The sequence below is a fragment of the Triturus cristatus genome, chromosome 7, assembly GCF_964204655.1.
Source record: "Triturus cristatus chromosome 7, aTriCri1.1, whole genome shotgun sequence".
NCBI lineage: Eukaryota > Metazoa > Chordata > Amphibia > Caudata > Salamandridae > Triturus > Triturus cristatus.
Window position 1 is genome coordinate 472,523,175 of NC_140590.1, and position 24,314 is coordinate 472,547,488.

General features: G+C 41.3%; 1 long non-coding RNA gene across 1 annotated transcript in view; it reads right to left on the reverse strand.

Moving 5' to 3' along the window:
- The window catches only part of LOC146809941 (uncharacterized), a 137,297-nt gene that overhangs the window by 52,665 nt on the left and 60,318 nt on the right, over positions 1 to 24,314 (reverse strand). The window lies entirely within an intron of this gene.

Here is a 24,314-nt window from a genome sequence, read left to right on the forward strand (position 1 = left end):
AATTCACCACTAATCCTTTATGGGTTTATGGAGTAGCGTGCTGCTCACCAAAAACAGCACTTCGACACCCCATCAGTGGTAACTAGCGCCCTATAAATACAAATCTTTTTTTCTCTTCTCCTTCCGCTATCCTTCTGAATCCAAATGATTGACTAACATATCCACCACTCAAATTACTTTTATATTTCACTATACTAATTCAACACTAATCATTTATGGGTTCCGGAGAGGCGTGCTACTCGCCGAAAAATCACTTTGACGCCTCATCAGTGGTAGTAAGCGCTATATAAATGCAATTACAATACTATACAATACAAAAGTGATGATTTTCAGATATAAGACCAAAGTGAAAAACTTTTCAACCTTGACAAACATGAATCATTTTCCACAGATTTTCAGTAATATTGCAGAAGAGTCTTCACAAATCATCAGGACAGCTTTAAGACCTGTGGGCCTCCTGCCAATAGCCAGTGCTGCGTAGACCTACTTGTGGTGTCTGCATGGTGTCAGGTCTTTCATGGGCTGGAGATGTTATGGTGTTCTTTGGTCAAATCCCAAGGCGACATTGTCTTCAGTAAGTTGCAGAGTGGCTCTTAGTAATGTCTGGTTATTGATGAAATGGCCACATTATGTCTCCATGCCAAGGAAACATCATATTTTAGAAAACAAACGGAGGTATTGCTTTGACATTTGCAGCATTCTTTAAAATACCATATCGGCCGTGATCTAGAAGGCCATGTATTTTATGTCAGAATGTGAATTCAATGTTGCAACAGAGTAATTCCCACTTATTGAGGTGGATTGTTAGCCCACAGCTTGACTGTCTGGTTCATTGTAGAACATCATGCTGCCTTTTGTGACATGAATGTTACCCATTGGGCCTAACACTATTTCTAAGATGCAGTTCTAGAACACATTGGTTGCACTGCACATGCAAAACCTTAGGCTGTCCCATCAATGTCAACAATCACTCGTTGAGCATGTGAAACTGATTCAAGATTCCCAGTGTATCAGGAACTGGAGCTATGTAGAACTGAGGTCAATGTTGAACCGCTGTGACCCTTCGATTTGTGTCACAAGATCATCTAATGTGGTATGATGTGGTATGTACTTTTGATAGCATCCTTGAGTAGGTGCTTTTGTTCTAGGATAAGAAAAATCCAGGTGAATAGAGTTTGGACCATTCAATATCAGCATCCTCAGTTTCACAACCTGAAAGCTATAATGGATTCAGGGAGCATGCTGCACATTATTATCGAGTTGAAGTTTGATCCTTTTCTTTTTGAAGCACCCAATATCTTGGAATAGTCTTTGGAATTCTTTGAACATCTCACGTAATCTGCACGTTTCAGGACATAGAGCAAAATGCATGAGATGCAGAGCTTTTTTGGTTATAAAGCTGAACAGCCTTGCGGGGCACACTTTGTTGTGTTGGTTCGTGTACACAGTGTTAGTGATTAATGCCTAGTTGAGTTGTATAGGCATTGTACTGAAGAAACTTACATGTGTACCATGATGGGAGATTGGGCAAGGCATAGGACCTATTCATGTCCCATAACGTTCATTGTCTATGACAACTGGGGCAGTCTACCTCTTTATTTTGATTAGGTACTTCAGATGTACTTTATTTCTCTTTAGACTGCATGATCTGGACATTCTGTTGGGTTGATGCTCTCATTGTGCACCTTAGGTCAGAGCCCACTCATCAGCTAGTTACATGAAGCACTTGACTTTGCCATAGATGAAGCATATCTTCTCTTTTGTTGGGCAGTTTGCAAAGGAATCAGATGCAAATAATGTGCGACCAGCCAATCCCTTACAATATACTTTTGTGCTCTTACATCTGTCTCTTTTTGGCTCTATGCTGAAGATTGATAGCAGCGCAAGGGTGTCTTCGGGATCTGATTCCAAGGTCACATTGGTGAATGAGAATTCTAAGTGTGCTTCTGTTATTTCACTACATTCAAGGAAATGCACTCGACAGAGAGTGCTCCAGTGACAGAGTGACATCTTTGGTTCTCAGAGGCTAAGCCATCTTAAATTTTGCCTACTGACACGCCCTGAATAATTTGGGACTATATCATGTCTTAACCTTTAAGCAAGGAAGCACAAGCATTCCGTGCACTCACCACTATCATGTAGTATTCAGCCTGTCAGAATAGGAAATGTTATAACATGAGTTCACAAGGGGTTTCAAGTACACTTTGAAATTCACCTGAACCGCGGTATGCCTGTCTGGGCGCTATGTGCCTGTGCGAGTACGAAACAGTTTGTCAATGTAGTCATCTTCCAGGTGCAGGAATAGTGATCTTTCTGCTATGACATCTATCTTTTTCAGTGCAGGAAAAAGACCTCTCTATCCTGGCACCCTGGTCTTCCAGCACACCACCACAAGAATGGTGTCCATGGTGTGTCAGAGGATAAAAGTGTTCTGAGGCCCACCATATGCATAACACAGCAGAGGGTTGGAAGGGGTGTGTGGCAAAGTCTACTTTGCAGTTTTGGCTTTCTTACAGCAGTGCCTGGGACATCGGAGGTAAATGATCCCAGCCCCCACATAAGGGGCCTGTTTGCCTTTTGGCCCCACAGACGAGGTATGATGACATTCAAGATGATGATGTCATTATGAGTTTCAAAAAGATCTCTGAAAATGGAAAAATTGGCAAAAAAAGTGGTCATATATTTTTTAATTTTCTGGGTTCACTTAGAGAGAAAGTTATCTTCCTGTAATGAGAAAAACTTTACAGAGGTGAACCAGAACACATCTCCAAGGTTTGTGGAGGGGAAGTTCTGGAGCTTCGCAGAAAATGGCTAAGGTTTTGAATACACACTGCATAACCTTTATCAAAGCCCATATTTCCTCATTAAGCTGCGGCATAGGAATGTTGCTGGTAGTATTCATAAAGCCAAACCTAAAAAAAGACTTTTCTTTTGCAATAGTACGTTTTTAAAAGCATGGCGATCCCTTGCAAAGGTTCCTTCAGATCAGACGCTGGTGACAGCTCATGCCTGTGCTGTGCTGTGCCACGTTGTGTGCTGCTCTTCTATGACTCATGTGTTGCTTTTGTTAGCAATTTGTACTAAATATGTTTTTACCCTCAGGTATTGAGGCTGGGGCTGTTTGGCCCACCTTTGACCTCGTGTGTTAGATGTTTACCTGTCAGTAGTCAGATGCAATTTAAGTACAATGTATTACACATAAACACTTGTATGACTCTGGTCCTTGTCTCTGTAATGAATATGTTCACTCTATTCCCTCATTTACTCCGAGGGTTTAGTTTGGCACATTTTTGATGATCCTGTTCAAGAAGATTGCAATGGAGAGACTTGGCACCAGGAGATCCCTTGCTAGTCTACAATTCATCTCTGAGTCTGTGTCACCAACTCTGCCAAATGACATCCCCAATTCTGCCAAATAGCCTCCTAGTGACATTGAGGCTTTGAGTGTTTATTTATATCGAAAAGATGAACAAATGTATGCTGTTTAAAGAAAAAGAATCTTTATCAATAAATTCAGCAAAAAAAAAATTACATTCTGTGAGCACCTACAAAGGGCATTTACGTTTATTTTCAGATACATGCTGTATGGTCAGATGATATCTCACAGACGATAATAGTTCTATTCTGACCTCATAGAGACCTTACAACCAATTCTTATCCATAGCACAGCAAATGCAGTAGCTTCCCTAAACTAACGTTGGAGTGAAGAACATAAGAAAACACTGAGTCGTCTGCAGAAGCCCTTTCCATCCGTTATCTTCAATCTCCAGGAGCAAGAGAACAAATCAGGGGGCATATTAACAAGGCGGCGATATGAAATTATCGCCGCTTTTGCGTCCGTTTTTGGGTGAAAAGCGGCGATAATTTCATCGCCTTATCAGCAAAGACACGCTATCGCGTGTCTTGCTGACTTAGCGCCCGTTTGCAGCACGCCTCTGATCGCATCGCTAATGAGATGCAAAGGAGGCGTGCCTGACAAGATTCCCTTGGGAAAATATCGCGAAGGCAGCTTTGCAATATTAACAAGGGAGGGTAGCGATTTTTAAAATCGCGTTAAGTATGCCTTAACGCAGGAATTTAACGTCTGTTAAATTCCTGACATGGGGGGTGGATTTTGTGGCTAAGACCACAGGCCCTATCATCTAGGATATCGCCGTTTTCCACCATGGAAAACGGCGATATCCCAACTATCTCTGGAATTTTTATCGCCTCGGCGATGCGTGTTGTTAATAACGCGCAAACCAGGCGATAAATTCCAGTGATAGCCGGCGATAAATATGCAAGCGCTAAGCGCGCTTTGCGATATTTATCGCCGGCCCTTGTTAATATGCCCCCTAGTCTGCCAAGATCTGAAATACTTAAAAGAAGACTCCCAAACCTTCATCTGAGACTCTTCCCCTAGATGAGGTTTCCTGAGCAGGCATTAAATGAACCAGGGCAGATAGAAAGGGGTACAGTGTTGGCTTAATGAGCTTCTGCCTTCTAAGCCAGCTGTACCTACTCATGGATAGAGGCACACTGTTTAGGTGTAGCCCCCCCCTATGAGCTCTTTAGGTAGGCTGCCTTCCAAACCTCATCTTGTGGTCCTAAATCTAATTTTGTTCCCTCAGGTAAAGATGGTCCACAGACCTAAAATGGTGCCAGGGTCAGAAAGTGGGCATGATTAAAGGGATAGACTCACCAGGGTGAAATCCAGGCTGGGCAGGCAGCCCTCTGCCCTCAGCAGACCTAGTGTGTCTCCCAAGAGTAGTTATGACTTTCCTTACAGGGCTCTCAAGCTGACTCCAGGACCTCAGTGTGGTAATAATCATGTTATTCCATGGACCCTGCTCTCTTTTTCTGCTTGCTGTTTCAAGGATGGCATCAAGTCCACATAATGGATAACGGCTTTAAAGAAAATGAAAAGAAGATCGGTTAACGTAACAATGATTCTGAAATTCAGAAGATAAAAAATCAGTAATATAAAAATGCCATGTTTTGTTAAGTGTGCATGGCCCTTTAACAGCACATTCATACTGCGAGGTAGTAGGAAGGAAGCATTGGAGGTGACTGTGCAGATGTAAGGCAAGCCCGCCTCACTCCACTCCTTGTTGGATCATTTACGCACAGAGGGGGTTTCAAACTGAAAGACGAGGCTTGTTGTGTTATTCCACAATGTTTCCCATATGGCTTGTTCAACGATCATGGAATGCTGCCCAAGATTTCTAACAACCACTCAGTGTAAATTGTACAGGCAAAATGTTTGCAAATCAAGGAAAGTACCCGGTTTCCTAGTCATCATTTTATTGGCGCGTTCCAGCAGCCTTAAATAGTGAAGAGCTCATACTCCCACGAGTATGGTACGCTATATGCAAAAAATATACATACATCTGTGCATCAGCTAAGAATAACAGCTACATTCGGAAACGCTGATGCTGACTAGTGAGTTTAATAATGCACTCCCTTGTTGGAGTAAAATGAGGCAATCAGTGCTTCAGTTAGGGCCTCTTTGGACAGTTTCTAGAAATCTGAAAGCAAAGGCTTCTAAAAATAGGAGCCAGGAAATAAAAGATTTCCGTACAGTTCAATATTTTTATAATTATTGCTACCAGCTGTGGAGTCTCAGAAGTCTTAAAATGGCGGCAGACTTAAATGTCTCCACATTCCTTCCTTCAGTCTTTGTGTCCAGGCCGAGACCTCCGTTTCTTTCGTGAAGTTTAAAGACAGGGGATGGCAGCGACAACTCAGCAAAGTAGTGACATTCATTTGTCTGCCACCAAAGTCATCTACACTGAAAAGAAGTGGATTAACGTCCCACTTTTTGGGTGTGGGGTTATATGACTTCCGTTGTCCTAAAGTTCACTGAATGTGCGTTTGTTAACACTATGTGAAAAAGGCGTCTGATCCTTTTATTCCATATGATGACTCTGGGTAGACAGCTCATAGGGCTGAGTGACAGCTCATGTTACTGAATGGGAACTGGTACTTGTGACACCGCCTACAGCTAAACCTGCACCAAAACTGTGTGGCGTTATATCAAGTGATGTAGCACCCAGGGAAGCTAAGACCTGTAGGCTCTTGTTATAAACGGAATCTCTGTCTGGACACTGCTTTTGCCCCAACCTTTTATGATAAGCCCCCTGTTCCTTCGCTGGTGGTAATTGTCCTCAGAGACGTGGCGGTACAGGATACCCTGAGGCCGACCGTGGGAGGAGGATACTTGTTGCATCAGCAACATCAGTGCCGCCACTCCCATGCGTATTCCCCGTCACGCCATGGGAAATGCAGACTGCATGTCCTACAACCAGAGTATTGCATAGAGGGTGGTTGGAGGACTGCTGGCAGGATTATTAGGAGGGGATACTGCCCCCTGACTGGCAGCATCTACAGATCCCCCCTCACCTTGAAATTATGGGCTTCAAGGCGGAAACTTGGCATAGGGAGGCTGATGCCTTCCTCTGATATAATTTAACTAGGAGACCAGGTAATCCCTCTCCACAAGGGCGAGCAGGAAAAGTGGAAGGGCAAACAGCCTTGTTAATTTCTCCCAGTGGCCCATAGGAGTACTGACCAGCAATTACTTTTTCAGATGGAAGGAGGTATTTGGTGTTTCTCCAGCTGGGATGGCTTCTGTGTCCCCACCACACAGCAGTGTGTGCCACTTAACTACAGCCATTGCCCCCCTAACGAAAAACTCTGTTTAAATGTAGCGTATTGATAGCCATATCTTAGTATGGGCTGTGTTTGCTCTGCCACTGATGGAATCTATGTTGGATAGGCATTAGTGCTCAGGCGTTGCCATTGGCATAGAGATTCCTTCCAACAAGTGCAGAATTACCACCCACCCAGCAGCAGTCACTGCGGAAGGCTTCCACCAGTGGGGCTTCAATACCAGCTAGGATCTGTAATGGTGAATGTCCTACATTACCTAATGGCTGGTCTGCGCTGCTTAGTGAAAAATAGACCCACTGCAGTTAGTATAGACCACATAATGACTTAATTGAAGGCATTGTTTCTACGTATTGTTAATTAGATTGCAGATATTACATTAGCTAATGAAAAACACATCTGACGTATGCTGTCTTCCTTTGATTCTTTATCAAGGTTATGACCGCTGCTCTTTACTACAGAGTTGCTGCCATTTTGTACTCTTTGTATTTCCCCTCTTCCTTTGGTTCTCTTTGTTGACGATTGTTTGGTTTTCTTCTTAAACTTCCTTCCTTCTCCTTACTCACTGGGTAAACTGACTCCATGAGACCTGCACTTAATGCTTCGATTTCTTTTTCGTTTCCTGCTCTACTTTACCTCCTTTCATCTTTATATCTGCTACAAAAACTTTGTCCGGAGTCCCAAGGCAATAAGGGTTACTGGGCTACAATAGTAACAGTGAGAGGTTTTACCACTCTAGTCCCATGGCAAGCTTTAATATTGACCCAAAACTGAGCACCTCCTCGACTCTTTAGCACATGCGCTTGAGAGCCTGCATAGACCTCCTCTTGACACTTAGGGGGTGATTACAAATGCGGGCGGATCACCGCCGTGGCGATCCGCCCGCCATCCCAACTGCATTTACTCCCCGCCACATTATCAAGGCGGGGCCGCTTTTCCGCCAGTCGGCAATCGTCACGATTGCCGGCCAGGCGTAGCTGGGGCATCATATGGTGGCGGTGCCTAGAAGGCCCCGCCATCCATATTATGATGCATGGTTCAAAAGGCCTTTCCATGAAGGCTGGCAGAGGAATGCTTTGGGGGCCCGTTGGGGGCCCTCGGGGGGGGTGGGGGCTGCACTTGGGGGGGTAGCCATGGAACCCCCCTTCATTGCCATGCACAAGGTGGCAGGCACCGCGTGGTGCCTGCCACCTTGTGCAAGGCAATGCACAAGATGCCTCTTTGACATTGTGGCGGGTGCTGCTTACAGCAGCACCCGCCGCAATGCCAAAGATGCGGAATGCGACCACCACGGTGGCAGTCGCATCCTAATTGGGGGTGTGGGACCACCGCACCGCTGGCAGCCGGTCCCAGCACCGCTAGGGTGGTGTGGAGACTAAAGTCCGCCCGCCATGCTAATGGGCCCCTAAATAGGGTTATAAATAAAAAAGTATGTATTAATTTCTAATGTGACTTTTCTGTCTTTGTTTCTTTTAATTTTCAGTCATGAATCATTCAGGCAGCCCTAGAACATAATTAAAAGTGCTTTCTATTTATATTTACTGTTCGAAGTATGCACAGATAAGTGCGGAAAATATGGTTTTAGGTGACTGCTTATTTTGATACTGTCTTGGACATCAATATTAATGAGCTAGCAACCCTAATCATAAGACTGGAAGTTTGTTGCAGGATCAGCACATTATTTATTTATTTATGTCCTCCACCCCGATCCCTGATTAATGCCACAATAGCAATAGTTTAACTTATATCTGAAACTCTAAGCCGCCATCAATAACACGCTGAGTTACTTCTAGTGTCTGGTAATGCACCCTTCATTCAGACAACTCACTCCTCATTCTCGCCCTTCACTTTCATACTCACCCTGCACTCACAGTGATCACAATGCACTCACACTGATCACCATGCACTCACACCATTCACCCGCTTACCCAGCACTCACAGGGATCACTCTGCACTTACAATGCACTTGCACTGTTCACCCTGCAGTCACACAAGCACACTACTCACCCTGCACTCATGTTCATATGACACCTCACTCACCTGTCCCCCTCACTGCTCAATCTGCAATCTCACTCAAACAAGCCTATCACTTACCATGCATTAATTCATCCCAAACTGCACTTACATCTGCACCCAAATTCATATGGTCACCTCACTCACCCTGCAGTCACTCCTCTTACACTGTCGCATTGCTCCCCGTGCACTCACATGGGCACTCCTCCCACCCACACAGCACAGAGGGTTAATGTGCCTGCTGCAAAGAACGTGTACTGAGTGTGAGTAAACTATGAGTAGCGTTATTAAAAAAATGACATTTTTGTCAGAAAGGTGCTATAGAGAGACGAGGTGCATTGTTGGTGAGTGGTAGTGAGGGAATTCAGGGAGGAGGAAATAGGGGAGGGGGCACCAAAAAAGACTGTTGCACCATGTGCGACCAGTGCTAGTGCAAGCCCTGGCTGGGAGTGTTCGTCCACCCCCTCCCCCCGAGGTTCGGGTCTAGTTGCGCCCCTGACTGAACATCAAGGTCTAAAATATCTGGGGCAACAATACTGGTCACAGTTGACAAGACTGGAGGATCCAGCTGATATTGTCTTAGGCTAAGAACTTTGCTAAGGTACCATCAGATACTGTTATCAGCATAGGACAAATGGCCGCTTTGGGAAAATGGGGAGCAGTGATTTCCCAACAGATGTCTGGGTTCACCATCTGCCCCCCAAGATGAGTATGCTAGGTTGTTGGTAGATAGTAAACTGTCCCAAAGTTAGATATTCCTGCAATGACACGATCTTGCGTTATTCCTTGGATAGTTTTTGACTGGAAGGCCTGCTTCGGCCAGCTGGGGCAAAGTCTGTGCCGCTCCTGATGGTGAGTGGTCCTACGTGGTCTACATGGAGAGGATGAGCTGACTGCGCTCTGGCACGGACAATGCTATTGTTGGGGCCTTTTCACTGGTGGAAAGGTGCCCCCCTCCCACCCTTGGTTGGTGAAGACCAGGCTGTGCAAACAAAGGTGAGAGGAGGTCTTGCACTGTTGGGTCGAGCAGATCTTTCGGGGAAGCACCACCGAAACAAAATAAATAAACGTCCCCGTGTCGCGCCTGAATTAGAATGACCGTCAATCGGGCAACAGCAGCAGTAAATAAACACATGAATAAATGATGTCCATGCATGCCTTGGAGGTATTTGCAGCTGGATCAGCTGAGGCTGTTGCTGTGCTTTACATATAAACAAATAGTTTCAAAACAGATCTGTAACCCCGGAACCAGCGTCATCCACCGATGGGTGCCACAGGCTGGGAACTCTGAAAAGCGACCAGGTGAATCTGCTAGCTCTACACCACATGGGGTGTGTATTGTTACATTATGATTGAAGTATAAATGATGTAATTAGACACTAGATAGAGGACGCTAGGTGTTTTGTCTACCCGTTTCCCAGAACACAAGCTACATGGTGTGCAGCTTTATTATCCATTCATAGTGGAACTATTGTCCTGTGTCTGTCAGATGCATTTACTCTTTACAGGTTTCACCTTTCCTGCATCGGCTGCGCCTTCCGAGACAGGTGGCTTCTGATCCTCGGTGTGGTACCCAATGGTGCACATGCTGCTCCTGTGAAGCCCTGAGGAAGGGTGATGGACGCCTTCTGCCGAAACGCGCGATGTTGGTGTGCAGCCTGAATCACAGCATGATAAACTGAACTGATTTTGAAACCTGCTGATTTTGTATTTTTAAACTTTGGATTCATATTGATCCACAATGTTTAATATATCTGTTTGTGCCGAGTGGATAGTTTCACGGATTCCTGGTTTTGTGCGGTGAAAGCTTCATCCAGCCCAATGGCTGGTGTCTGAGAAATAATTGGAATCTCGGCTTTCCCTTTGCCACGGTGAAACGATGGATACTAGCGTGATCTTGTGAGGGCAAAACAATGGGCCCGATGGGAAAACCCCAATTTAGGAAAGATCAACCTTTCACCCTTCTGCCACCCAAAGCATTGGATGTCTTTCAGCAGGGTGACAGTAGCGCCTCTTATTTACAATGCCACCAACTGGAAAATAGTCTCTAAGAATCGCAATGTAAATGAGAATTGGCAAAGCCAGTAGGTTTGGCGCTGACTTATTTGGTTTGTGAATGGCTTTTGTATAAAGACATATGAGAAGAGTGCTCCTGCGATCGCAGCATTGGCAGCTGCTGACCCCTTGTCTAAGGAAAACAAACATTGTCTAAAAGCATATGGACTGACAGGCAGACAGATAGACAGGTAGATAGATAGATAGATAGATAGATAGATAGATAGATAGATAGATAGATAGATAGATAGATAGATAGATAGATAGATAGATAGATAGATAGATAGATAGATAGATAGATAGATAGATAGATAGATAGATAGATAGATAGATAGATAGCAAGCACCAGTGGTCTTTGGCACTGAATTGATTATTCATTGTGTGGAGGCTCACATTGTGCAGGTGCAGAATTCTGTCGCTCCGTCAGTTAAGTCAATGGCTGATTCTGTGCTGCATGCCTGTGGCAGGAGGAAGCAACTGCAAATTATACTGGAACAGAAAAGTGGATGACAAGAGCTGACTGAAAGTGCAGGTAAGTATGCCTGGTATTTGTATTATTTTAATTAGGAACAAAAGATCTAGGCTAACATCACCCTTAATGTTGTCTTTTGGTTATAACTGGGTTAGGGATAAAATAGCCACAGTGTATTATATATTTTGCAGTTCACCACATAGTCCATGATATACGAGCACAAAACCACATACCAGGGGTCTGTAAGGCCACAGACGTCTGAGGTTATTTGCATTATTATCTTAATAGTGAATGCATGTGTCTTTGAGCTCTCATGGCACGTGGGATCTTCTGGTTCTGCTCTGCACCCTGGATGTGATTGGGCTCTGGCATGCACAGTGGCTGGTGGTCCACAGCAGCCAGGAACGGGGTGGGGGCTCAATGTAATCTGCCTCCCTGTGGTCAGGGATTGTTAAACCCAGTGCTGGACTATGAAGCCGAGGGATCACTGACAGAATATCGACAGACAGAATATTGAGCTACAGGAATATCGAGTCTACAATATTGACGGACAGAATATCGACAGCCTATCTCTACAATGGTAAGTACAAAAATATCGAAACGAAAATATCGCTTTTTAAAATATCTGTGTTTAAAAAACCTTTTTTTTAAATGTCTTAAAAATAATAAAAAAATAATTAAATAATAAACATAATTAATGAAAACATAGAATTATTTAAAAATGTTAAAAACTGATAAATGATAAATGTAATATAATTTTTTTAAACATACATATTTTTTACATATATTAACTTAATAATATTAATAAATAATTATTTTATTAAATTATAAAATGTTCGAAACATAAGAAAAGTTATAAATAGATATATATACATAAACCTATAATATAAATATAAAAATAATATATATATATATCATAAATTAAAATATTTAAATTAATATTTATTTATAAAAAAATATTTTACACTACATAAACTATAAGAGTAGGGAAATGTTGGATAGGGTAGGGGATAAAATTACTATTCCCACTACAGAAAGTGCAACAGTAGGGAAAGAGTTGGATAGCGGTGGGGAATAATTTACTATTGCCACTACAGCAAATGCAGCAGTAGGGAAAGTGTTGGAGCGGAGGGGAATAATTTACTATTACCACTCCAGTGAGTACAACAGTAGGGAAAGTGTTGGATAGCGGGTGGGTAAAAATTACTATTCCCACTCCAACAAGTGTAAGAGTAGGGAAAGTGTTGGCTAGCGGGGGGTTAAATTTACTATTCCCACTTCAACGAGTGCAACAGTGGAGAAGTGTGGCTCAATGGTTAGAGCGGCAGACCCTGATGCAGAGATTTAGCCCGGGACCAGGGTTCAATTCCCCGCCTCAGCGGGTCTTGGGCTAAAAAATTCCACGGACCTGATAATTCTCGCCTCGGTGCCATTCCAATCATGGAGTCCCACTCTGCAACTCTGGGCAATAGCTTGCTTAATCTCCACAACGGCCCCCACAATGCTAAGGATGCCTGGCCTCCACCTTGGGGGTGCCCAGGAGTGGATGCCTCACAGGGAAAGCCAGGATGGGTTCCACAGTGGTATTCGTACAAGCGCCTTGAGACCCTTGCGGGTGAGTAGTGTGCTATACAAGTATCAATTTACATTTACATTTACAACAGTAGAGAAAGTGCTGGATAGCAGGTATGTAAAAAATCACTATTCCCACTCCAGCGAGTGCAACAGTAGGGAAAGTGTTGGATAGCGGGTGGGAATAATTTACTATTCCAAATCCACCAAGTGTAACAGTATGGAAAGTGTTGGATAGCGGGTGGGTAAAAACTACTATTCCCACTCCAGCGAGTGCAACAGTAGGGAAAGTGTTGGATAGCGGGTGGGAATAATTTACTATTCCAAATCCACCAAGTGTAACAGTATGGAAAGTGTTGGATAGCGGGTGGGTAAAAACTACTATTCCCACTCCAGTGAGTGCAACAGTAGGGAAAGTGTTGGATAGCGGGTGGGTAAAAACTACTATTCCCACTCCAGTGAGTGCAACAGTAGGGAAAGTGTTGGATAGCGGGTGGGTAAAAACTACTATTCCTACTCCAGCGAGTGCAACAGTAGGGAAAGTGTTGGATAGCGGGTATGTAAAAATTACTATTCCCACTCCAGTGAGGGCAACAGTAGGGAAAGTGTTGGATAGCGGGTGGGTAAAAATTACTATTCCCACTCCAGCGAGTGCAACAGTAGGGAAAGTGTTGGATAGCGGGTGGGAATAATTTACTATTCCCACTCCACCAAGTGTAACAGTAGGAAAAGTGTTGGATAGCGGGTGTGTAAAAACTACTATTCCCACTCCAGTAAGTGAAACAGTAGGGAAAGTGTTGGATAGCGGGTTGGTAAAAATTATATTCCCACTCCAGTGGGTGCAACAGTAGGGAAAGTGTTGGATAGCGGGTGGGTAAAAATTACTATTCCCACTCCAGTGAGTGCAACAGTACGTAATGTGTTGGATAGCGGGTATGCAAAAATTACTATTCCCACTCCAGTGAGTGCAACAGTAGGGAAAGTGTTGGATAGCGGGTGGGTAAAAATTACTATTCCCACTCCAGCGAGTGCAACAGTAAGGAAAGTGTTGGACAGTGGGTGGGAATAATTTACTATTCCCACTCCACCAAGTGTAACAGTAGGGAAAGTGTTGGATAGTGGAGGGGAATAATTTAGTATTCTCACTTCTGCAAAATAATTAACATTAATTAACAAATAATTCATTTTTCAAAAATAATTTACCTTCTACTATATTCCCCTATAAACGTCACCACCAATATTGTAAAATACTACACAATTAACATAATTATTTAACAATTAATTAATTAACTAATAACAATTAACAAGCAAATTAAAAACAATAAAAAATAAATTAGTTCACAAAATGAACACTATAAAATAACTTTAAATAAATATTGTATATAAAAAATAATAAATTTTTTATTCAAATTAAATTATTTCCCACCCTACTCCCCTATCAACCCACAGCCAACTGATAACATATTTACCAATTATTTATTGATACATAATATCCAATTAATAACTAATTAATAACATTTTTAACACAATTAAGAATATAAAATATTAATCACATAAATATTAATTAATACAATTATTAATTATAATCAAATTGCTTCCCACCCTATTCCCCTATAAACCCACAACCAACTCATAATTAATTACACAATTAACATATTTTCCAATTATGCATTAATAATTAATATCCAATTAATAAATAATTAATTAAAAAAATACACAATTAACAATAAAAAATATTAATTGCATAAATATTACTTAACAAAATTAATAATTAATTTATTATAATTAAATTACTTCCCACCCTATTCCCCTATAAACCCACAACCGTCCACGGAACTAAAACGCAATATTTATGTTTTTAAAAAAATTATTAACTTCAAAAAAATTATTAATAAATGTATTATAATTAAATTACTTCCCACCCTATTCCCCTATACACCCACAACCCGCTACAGAACAAAAATACGCAAAAAGTAATTAACATAAATTAATTACTTGTAAAAAATTTAAACATACATTACAAAAATAAGCTATACTTTTAACACATATACTAACATTCAAAACACTAAAAACAAAATCGATATTATTAACAACGATATTTCTACTGACGATATTACTAACATCGATAATAATTAAAACGATATTTCTTACCTGCATGACGATATTCTAGTTGACGATATTCTTGATGGTCGATATTCTGTCATATCGATATTTAAACATCAGTATAATGATATATTGATATTTAGACATCAATATCATGTCTGCATACCGAAGCCGAGGTACAGCTTAGTTTGTTAGAGGGTAGTGTTGGAGTAAGAGTATCGGGCAGACGCATGAAGAGCACTGATCCTGGTGTGGGATCCTCCCATGAACGATATTATGAAGAGGATAGAAAAGAAGCTCCCAAACGTGGGACAGAGACTCTGTTTCATCCCAACACTTATGCAGTAAGGTATGAGAGGTGACGAGTGACGTCATCTTATTACTGGTGCGGTCTGATGTTGGAACACGGCCATAAATAAGAAACCTCAGGCCTTTACAGGAGGACTTTACCCTAACGTTTATTAGTATTGTTACTAGTAGTAGAAGTAGTAACTTCTTAGCCTTCTGTCTTCTCCCTAGCTCCAAGAATGTTCTACTCATCCTATTCTCCAGTGTACAGCTTTAGGTTTGTACTCCTTCTTTCCTCATGTTTGTGATAGCTATCAATCAATCAATCGGGGCGTGGCTACCGCGCCGTGCAGGATGGCAGCTTTTGTCTGAGCTCCGCTGATGCGCTTAGCACCGGAGTAGGATTCCAACCGCTGTTGCAGCCTGCCCTAGATTTAACAGGCAGTGAACGCCTCCCGCTTCATGGCGGTTCGCGTTTGCTGCCCTTCTTGAGTGTGGGGTGCCTGTCATTTACTATATTTTCACTGCGTCTTCACTTCACCTTTCAGATGCGTGCGGCCGCCATTTTGTGTGTGTGGCGCCCGTCACTGGCTGAGGAGAATCTCACGAATGGCCACCAGCGCTGTTACAGGCATGCCACTTTGGTAATTATGTATTAATTACCATATCTGTCTTTGGTGCTGCTCGTTGCTTGTAGAGGAGGTGATAGTTTTCTGCTGAAAGGGCATTTTTGAGCAAGTCCAGCCCTGCCATTCTTATGCCCTATCTTCTTCATTATCAAGTGTTTTGCTCTTAAGGGGAATGTTTGCTGGCATCTTTCCTTCAGTGTCAACTACTTCTGCCTATATCTCTCCTGCTCATGCATACTTGTGACTACCTTTGATTGTGAGCACCTCCATACATAGGTCTACATGCCTATTATCATGTTGTGTAGAGTTCAAGAATGCCGCTACCCTAATTCTTCTTGACGCAAGAAGCTTTTGGTGCTGTGGTTACTCCTCAGGATTGGTCTCAACATTCATATCTACAGGTTATCTTCACCTCTACTATTTGATTTCAATTGCAGTTGACTGACCTCAATTCTCTTTCACAAGTGAGTTGTTTCCTGGAGGTCGTGGATGGTTCGTCAATGTATATGCTCTTGCTATACTCACCAATATTCATCTTTCGTCTTACACGTTATTTGCATCAATATTGCTTATGTAATAGCTGCTCATATTTGTTGTTCTTAATATTTCTGTGACTCTTATATATGAGAAGGATCCCTACTTTTAAAAATCATCCTACTCCCCGGCGTCAAGTTTACCTCGTCGAGATGGCCAGCTAATCCATTTCTGTTACGAAGTCGTCTTTGTCTGGCGCCAAACCGAAAAGAGTAAAAAATGATCCCCCATCACCAATTCAATCTTCTTCCAACCCGGTCTTAGACTCTATCTTGGAGGAGCTTTGTGCCTTAAAACCGTTCATGACTGCCACTAATGAACAATTACAGCTGATTGAAGACCGATGGATCAACATGGAAGGTAAAATGTCCAAAATGGAGCAGCGAATTAGTAACCTTCAAAATGCGACTACTAAAATTCCTTTGTTAGAGCAAGAAATTCATAAACCTAAACTCCACACTGAGAACTTGAAAATCGTAACAGAAGGAACAATCTTCGTCTGTATGGACTGCCCGAAAATATCGAAGGTCCGGATCTCCTTTCTGTTTTTTAAGTAATTCTTGGCTGACCTCCTCGATCTTCAGTCTTCAGCTCCCTTCAACATCCAACAAGCTCATTGTCTTGGTCACCCTTAACCTTATTCTATTAAACCACGTGGCATAATTATGCTGTTTCGTGAATTCACCGACTTGATGCATGTTCTCAAAATTGCCAGAGAAAAACATCCTCTTGTTTGGTCAGGACATAACATCTTCATTTCACAGGATCTCTCTAATGCTACCAATGCTAGGCGTAAAGAGTTACTAGCCCTCCGACCACAAGATCTAGGAATATCCGTTATGGCATCATGCATCCTTGTTTTTGCAAAATCACCCATGAAGGTGTTTCCCGCTCTTTTGAAGATCCTCTCAAGCGAAAGCAGTTTTTACATTCCATCGCTAGACTGCATATGGACACCTCTGCTCAATGTCTTTGACATTTTTTATGCTCTAATACTACTAAATTGTTAATTGCTAATGTTTTACATTTATTATTATTACATCTTATCTAGTTCTTTAATGTTCCTCATTTATTGAGGTCTTAAGCGGTCCTAATAATTTCTCTTCTACTATTTTACTTACTCCATATCGCATATCATCTTCTTCTTAATACTTTTCTTATCCTCTTCCTCTCTAGCTCTCTATGTTTTTTGTCTTGTCCTTGAGTGTGGACATGCCCGGATTCTATCTCTTTTTCTGCCTATTATAGATCTGGCTTTATGTCTTTGATCTGTCATTTCTTCCTTTTTCTTTTTCTAATTCTATTTTCACTTTCTCTTTTTAGCTTCTTATTTTGTTTCCCTTCTTTCACTCTCCCTGTCTTTGCTTATCTTCCCTTTGTTCTACTTACATTTATATGAGTATTTATTTTATGTGCATTTGTACAATCTTCTTAATTTTCTCCGGTTATCTATCATTTATGATAATTGCTTTTCATTTTTATTGTTGTTTTTTGCATTTTGTCACCATTGTGCGTATCCCCTTGCCTCTCAAACATTAATATGTTTAATGTTGTATCGTGGAACGTTCGTGGTCTGGGTCATCCTGTTAAGTGTCAGAAGGTACTCTCCCATTTATCAAAACTTAATTCTCAGATTGTTTTTTTTTACAGGAAACTCATTGTACTGATGTTGAATCTATCAAACTCAGGCGTCAATGGGTGGGCCAGGTTGTTTTTTCCCCTCCTACGGTTGTAAGGGTGGTGTTGCCATTCTTTGCCATAAATCCTTGAACTTACAAATTGTATCTACTGAAAATGATGCGAGTGGACGATACGTAATACTTTACGCCACAGTATATAATAAACTTGTTACGTTCTTTAAAATTTATGGGCCTGTTAAATCTGATACGGATTTTTGGAACTGTATTAAATTAAAATTATCTTCAATCACTAACCCCAATATTATTGTCGCTGGGGCTTTCAATAATTGGCTTGACCCTTTCTCCGACAGAAAATCTGATTGTAAATTTAAGCCCAATAAATCTTATATGATGCTTGGAAGATTTATAATCCGATGATTGTGAATTCACGTTTTATTCTAATGTTCATCATACTGTGTCCCGCATTGATTATGTTTTAATTTCGAAATCTTTACTTCCCTCGCTCCAGTCCTCTGAGATTGGCTCCATTTTTATTTCTTACCCTGCTCCTGTTTTAGTTTCTCTTGATTTGTCCCTTACTACCTCTAAACATGCTAGATGTTGATTCAACAACTCCCTATTATCAGATCAAACTTTGATTTTAAAGGCTACGTCCTTTATACAAGAATGTTTTCACTTTAACAAGTCAGGTGACACCTCAGTGCACAACAACTGGGTTGCCTTCAAGCCCTCGTTTAGAGCCTTTACCATCGCATATACTGCTAGAAAGAAATAATCACTGAACTCACAATACCTCTCTTCACTTAGTCATATTTAACCCTTGAACATTCCTATTACACTTCTAAATCCTCTGCCCATCTTCGAGATATAATCAAGGCTAAATCTGATCTAAACAAATTGGCTACCACTGATGCTGGTAACATTTTACTTAAAATCAAATCTAAATATCATGGGGGACAAAACAAAGCTGGGAAATTATTGGCCAATTATTTATAAGTCAAATCAGAAAGAAAAGCCGTTGGTCCCATTCGCAATACCCTCAATAACACTCTATTACATTCGGATCCTGACGTAGTTTCAGCATTTCAGACGTTTTATCATACACTCAATACAGAAGATACTAATCCTACTACAACTGACACTCAATTATTTTTTGACGGTCTCCCTTCCCCTTGTCCTATTCCGGACACTATGGCCCTCTTGGAAAAGGATATCACTACTCAGTAGATTTCTGATACAATTAAATCTTTAAAAAGAGCTAAGGCCCATGGCCCTGATGGTTTCTCCATTGAACTTATATCCTCTTTCTTATCTATTTGTGCTTCACATTTACTTGATCTTTTTAATTCCTTTTTACTCCACTCTAAGCCTGAAGGTTCCTTTCTTGATGCCCTTATCGTTATTCTTCCTAAATCTGACAAAGATCTTTCCCTTTGCCCAAAATACCATCCAATTTCCATAATCAATTATGATTGCTAAATTTTTGCAAAAATCCTTGCTTCTAGATTGGAAGGTGTTATCCCCTTACTTATCAAATCTGACCAATCTGGCTTTATTAAGGGTAAGCTTTCCTCAGATAATGCCAGAATGTTGTCTAATGTACTCGCTTTGGGGAAAGTTTATCCTGACCCTTTAGCCGCTCTCTCCCTAATTGCTGAGAAGGCATTCGATCGCATAAATTGGCAATTCATGTTTAAAAGTCTTCAGTGGTTTGGCTTCGGCCGCAAATTTATGTCTTTCATCAAATGATTGTACTCTGACCCCCGGGCATGTGTTTCGGTTAATGGTCTATTATCACCTTACTTTAATCTACATAGAGGTACAAGGTAAGACTGTCCCCTTTCTCCTCTGCTATTTCTTTTATGTCTCGAACCCTTCCTTGAGCGTATTCATCATAATTCTTTGATTACTGGCTTTTCTCACAACTCCTGTGAAAATAAATTATCTGCTTATGCAGATGATATTCTTGTCTATCTTTCCAAACCCTTAACCTCCATACCTCCATTTTGCAGGAAATATACCTATATTCTGAAATATCTGGTTTAAATTAATTTTTTCTAAAACTGAAATACTACCCCTTAATTCAATTTGTTCTCAATTCATGTTCGCTGACACCAACTTTGAATGGTGTCCATCTGAAATTAAGTATCTTGGTGTATGGTTTTCTTCTACTATCCCTCAAACTTTATCCCATAACTTTACTGCCTTAAGACTTAAAATTCAAACTTTACTTTCTTCATGGTCTCCGTTATATTTATCTTGGTGGGGCAGGTTGGATACCATTAAAATGATGATTGTACCACTTATACTCTACTTACTATCTATGTTACCTTTCAAAATTCCTAACTACTATTTTAATCAAATCAATTCCATTTGCACTAAATTCCTTTGGAATAATAAACCAACTCGTATTGCTTTGTCCAAATTAGTTAAACCAAAAAATGAAGGAGGTGTACAATTTCCTAATTTTAAACCATATCACACTACTTTTTTAATTTGGCAAGCATATGATTTGAACAGACGACACCAAGATGTTCCGATTCCTAGTTGGATCCGTTTTGAACACTCTCTTTTACATGACTTTTCTTTTTATGATATTTGGTTTCTGTCTAATTGCACCTTCATATCTAAACATCCTATTCTAAAATACTCCCAGCACTTGTTACATTCACTGTATACAGATGGTTCTAACTTTTATCAAGCCTTCCTTTAATATTCTATTTGGTACAATAGATTTATTAAATTCCGCCACAAATCCTTCTATTTCAAACATTGGAAAGAAAATAATATTTTGTATGTTCACCAACTTGTATCTAATAATTCTGTTATTCATTTTAGTGCATTACAACAATGTTATGATCTACCCTCTTCCTACACCTCTCAATATAATCAACTTTCGCAAGCACTTCAATCATTTGTGGCATTCCAAAAAGTTTCCAATCATTAGTACTTCTTCTACTTCCCTAACTTCTTTACACAACATGTCCTCTGATTCCAATCCTAAAGCTACCTTTATATATAAACTTTTATCTACTCATACTTCTGAAAGACCAAAATCCCCAATTGAACTTGCTTGGGAACTAGACCCCATCACTCTCTCATCTACAAAATTGGATAGGTTATGGTTAAAAAAAAATCCACCTTTAGAGCTGCCAATATTACCTAATCCCTGTGTTTTCTGTACAATAGAGCTGTTATGACACCAGTATCTATACATAAATGTGACCCTACGTCTTCTCCTCTCTGTTGGTCCTGCCTTTCCTCCGATGGTACTCTTCCCCATTTGATATACTATTATCCCAATGTCAAAAAATTCTGGGAATATATCTGGCCTAAATGTTCTAAGCTTTTTCGATTCTGTATCCCCCTATCAATTCATAATGTATTCCTTGGTTCTCTTTCTGCTGATTTTCATGATACATTGCTGAAATTGAAGTTGCTTGATCTTTTTATTGCTCTTGCTTTTAAAGTTATTCTTACTTGTTGGAAGGACAATTCCCAAATTTGTATGTTACAATGGTGGAATGTTATATGTGACGAACATAGAATATCTACTGTTTCATCTTTAACCCCAAAAATTAAATCTGATCTACTTTGGTTACCTTTTACTACTTTTCTATCTTCACATCCCTCCGCACTCTAATACTCATATGCCAATTAGGCCTGGGCGGTAAATTCCATTCCGCTCACGCAATTTGCGGAATTTGTGTAATTTCGCGTTCCACGGAGAACGCGAAATTGCCAAAAATTCTGCTTTCCGCAACTTCGCGAAATTTTTTGCTTGTTCGCGTTCTCAAAATGCGTGTTCGCGAGATATTTCTCCCCGAGCACGCAAACAGCGATTGTGAACAGGAAAAAAGCATCGCGAACAAGCAATTCCGCGTGTTCGCGGAATTTCTGCGTGTTCGCGGAGATTTTTTACCGTTTCGCGGAGATTTGCGGAACGCGATTACGCAAATTCCGCCCACCCCTAATGCCAATCATTCTGTCTTCCCTTCCTCTGTCCCTCCTTTTCCTTTCTTCTCCTTCCCCTCTCTGATTATACTATAAAATTGTTCAATTAATCATATTCCAGATGGTACCCTAATCTTCCTATTTTCTCACTTTTATTTACTGCACATAGTTGTAATTAATAGTTTTCCTATTACACAATTTGTATTCCTTTGTTATTCTCTTTTTATGATGTATTCTAGTAAATTACTCCATTATCTTGTGCCTAAATTATATTCTTGGTACCTGTTTACCTATTCAATAAAAATTATTTAACAAAAAAAAATCAATCAATCAATCAGCAGTTTGTATAGCCCGGCTACTCACTCGTGAGGGTCTCAAGGTGCTGCTATGGCCCATCGCAACGAGCAGCATATCCGCATATCCGGGTTTGCCGCTGACCTGTAGAGGAGCAGACTTGATTCCTGGTCACATGTGCTATATGTGGAATTCTGCTTATTAGACCATCATATATACTGAGTGCATCCACCAGGTTACCATGGTTCAGAATGTCTTCTAAACAAGTCTAACTCCTAGGGCAGTGGTAACAGATAGACATGTGTCAGGGTGTCATTCCCTAGTGATTACTTATATATTAAATTTTGCATCACAGCATAAGCAGCTTATTTACAAACCATGGCCATTCTAAATAGAAAAGTAAACTTAACTTTGTCATTCACACAAGGAAGCACAGAAACACCCTGTGCATCTCATGTGTGCCCTTTATCTTACGTGTTTATTTGTTTATTTTGAAAGGTTAATATAGCGTGAACATGACCACCGAGGGTATCAGAGCGCTTTACAGATTGTGCATCGCAAGAGAATAATACAGAGTATGCATCACAGGGGTATAAGCATACAAAGCAGAATAAACAATTCAACAAGATCAGAGTGTCAAATTGTCCAACAATCTCGTGAGGGAAAAGCAAACACACAGTTAAGCAAAAATCAAACTCTAGAAATGCACGACCTACACGTGGACCAGGTGGCTGGGCCAGAGACAACGGGTATGAACCCAGAGTCAGATGATGGTGGCAGTCTAAGGCAGAAATGTCTTCATCAGGAGCCCTGTGACTTCTTTTTTGAAGAAGACAGTTGAAGGGTTCACCCTGACTTCGGGGGGAAGGGAGTTCCAGAACCTCGGACCTATCCCTGAAAAGGCTCGGTTATAGGTCTTTTTTTTCTTGAATTTATGAGGTTTAAGCAAAAGGGTGCTGGCACTTTGGGAGGCTCTAGAACCACACGAGAGTTCCAGTTTCTGCTCGAGGTACAGCAGGGTCTTGAAGTGGATGGCTTTTTGAGCCATGCATGCAATTTTTAGCTGTATCCGACCTTCATGTGGAAGCCAATTCAGTTCCCGCAAGACTGGAGAGATAAGTTGGTATTTTTTTGTGCCAGTTACGAGCCTAGCAGCGGAATTGAGGGAAACCCTAAGAGGAGCCGTCGCCATTCTAGGCAGGCCGCAAAGGGTTGCACTACTGTAGTCTAGCTTTGAGATCACTAATGCTTGTACTGCAACCTCAAGGTCAGTAGCAGGGAGGAAGGGTTTGTGTTTCCTAAGTAAGCTGAGTTGGAAGTTCGCTCCTTTGGTGAGGGAACGGATGTGCTTCTGCATGTTCAGGCTTTTGTCAAGAATGATACCCAGAGATGCCGCCGAGTCCACAAGGTGCGGTCTGCAGTTAAGAGCAGTCAGTAGGTTTAACCATTGTTCCATGACGAGGGATTGGTTGTGGGGTGAGATCAGTAGGAATTCCATTTTAAGAGCATTAAGCTTCAGGTGATTGCATGTCAGCCAGCTTTGTGTTTCAAGCAGGACTGAGTTGAGGGACTGAATGTCTTCGGGGGAGGTGATCTTCCGGTATAGTTGGGTATCATCCTCATACATATGATAACGAATGCTGGATGATTTTAGGATTTCTCTCAGAGTCTCCATGAACAGGTTAAAGAGTGTGGAGGACAATGCTGAACCTTGAGGAACCCCCAAGGTGACTGGTGCAGGGTGGGACAGGGATTGGTCCACCTTGAAACTTTGGGATCTGTTCTGAAGGAACAAAGAGAACCAGCTTAATACCGGGTCATACAGCCCCATCCTGTGTTCCAGGAGGTCAATTAGGTGATCATGTTTGACAGTGTGAAATGCTGACGAAAGGTCCAGAAGGATCAGTATGCACAACTCATTGTGATCCAGCATTCTAAGCGCATCATCCACGATGAGCGTTAGTGCCGACTCTGGGCAGAAACCCGATTGGCATTGGTCCAGGAGTTGGAAATGTTCGATGTGCAGAGAAAGTGGGTCGAGCACACATTTCTCCAACAATTTTTGCCAAGGTGGGGATGTTAGTGACTGGGAGAAAGTTAAAAGGTCCGTGT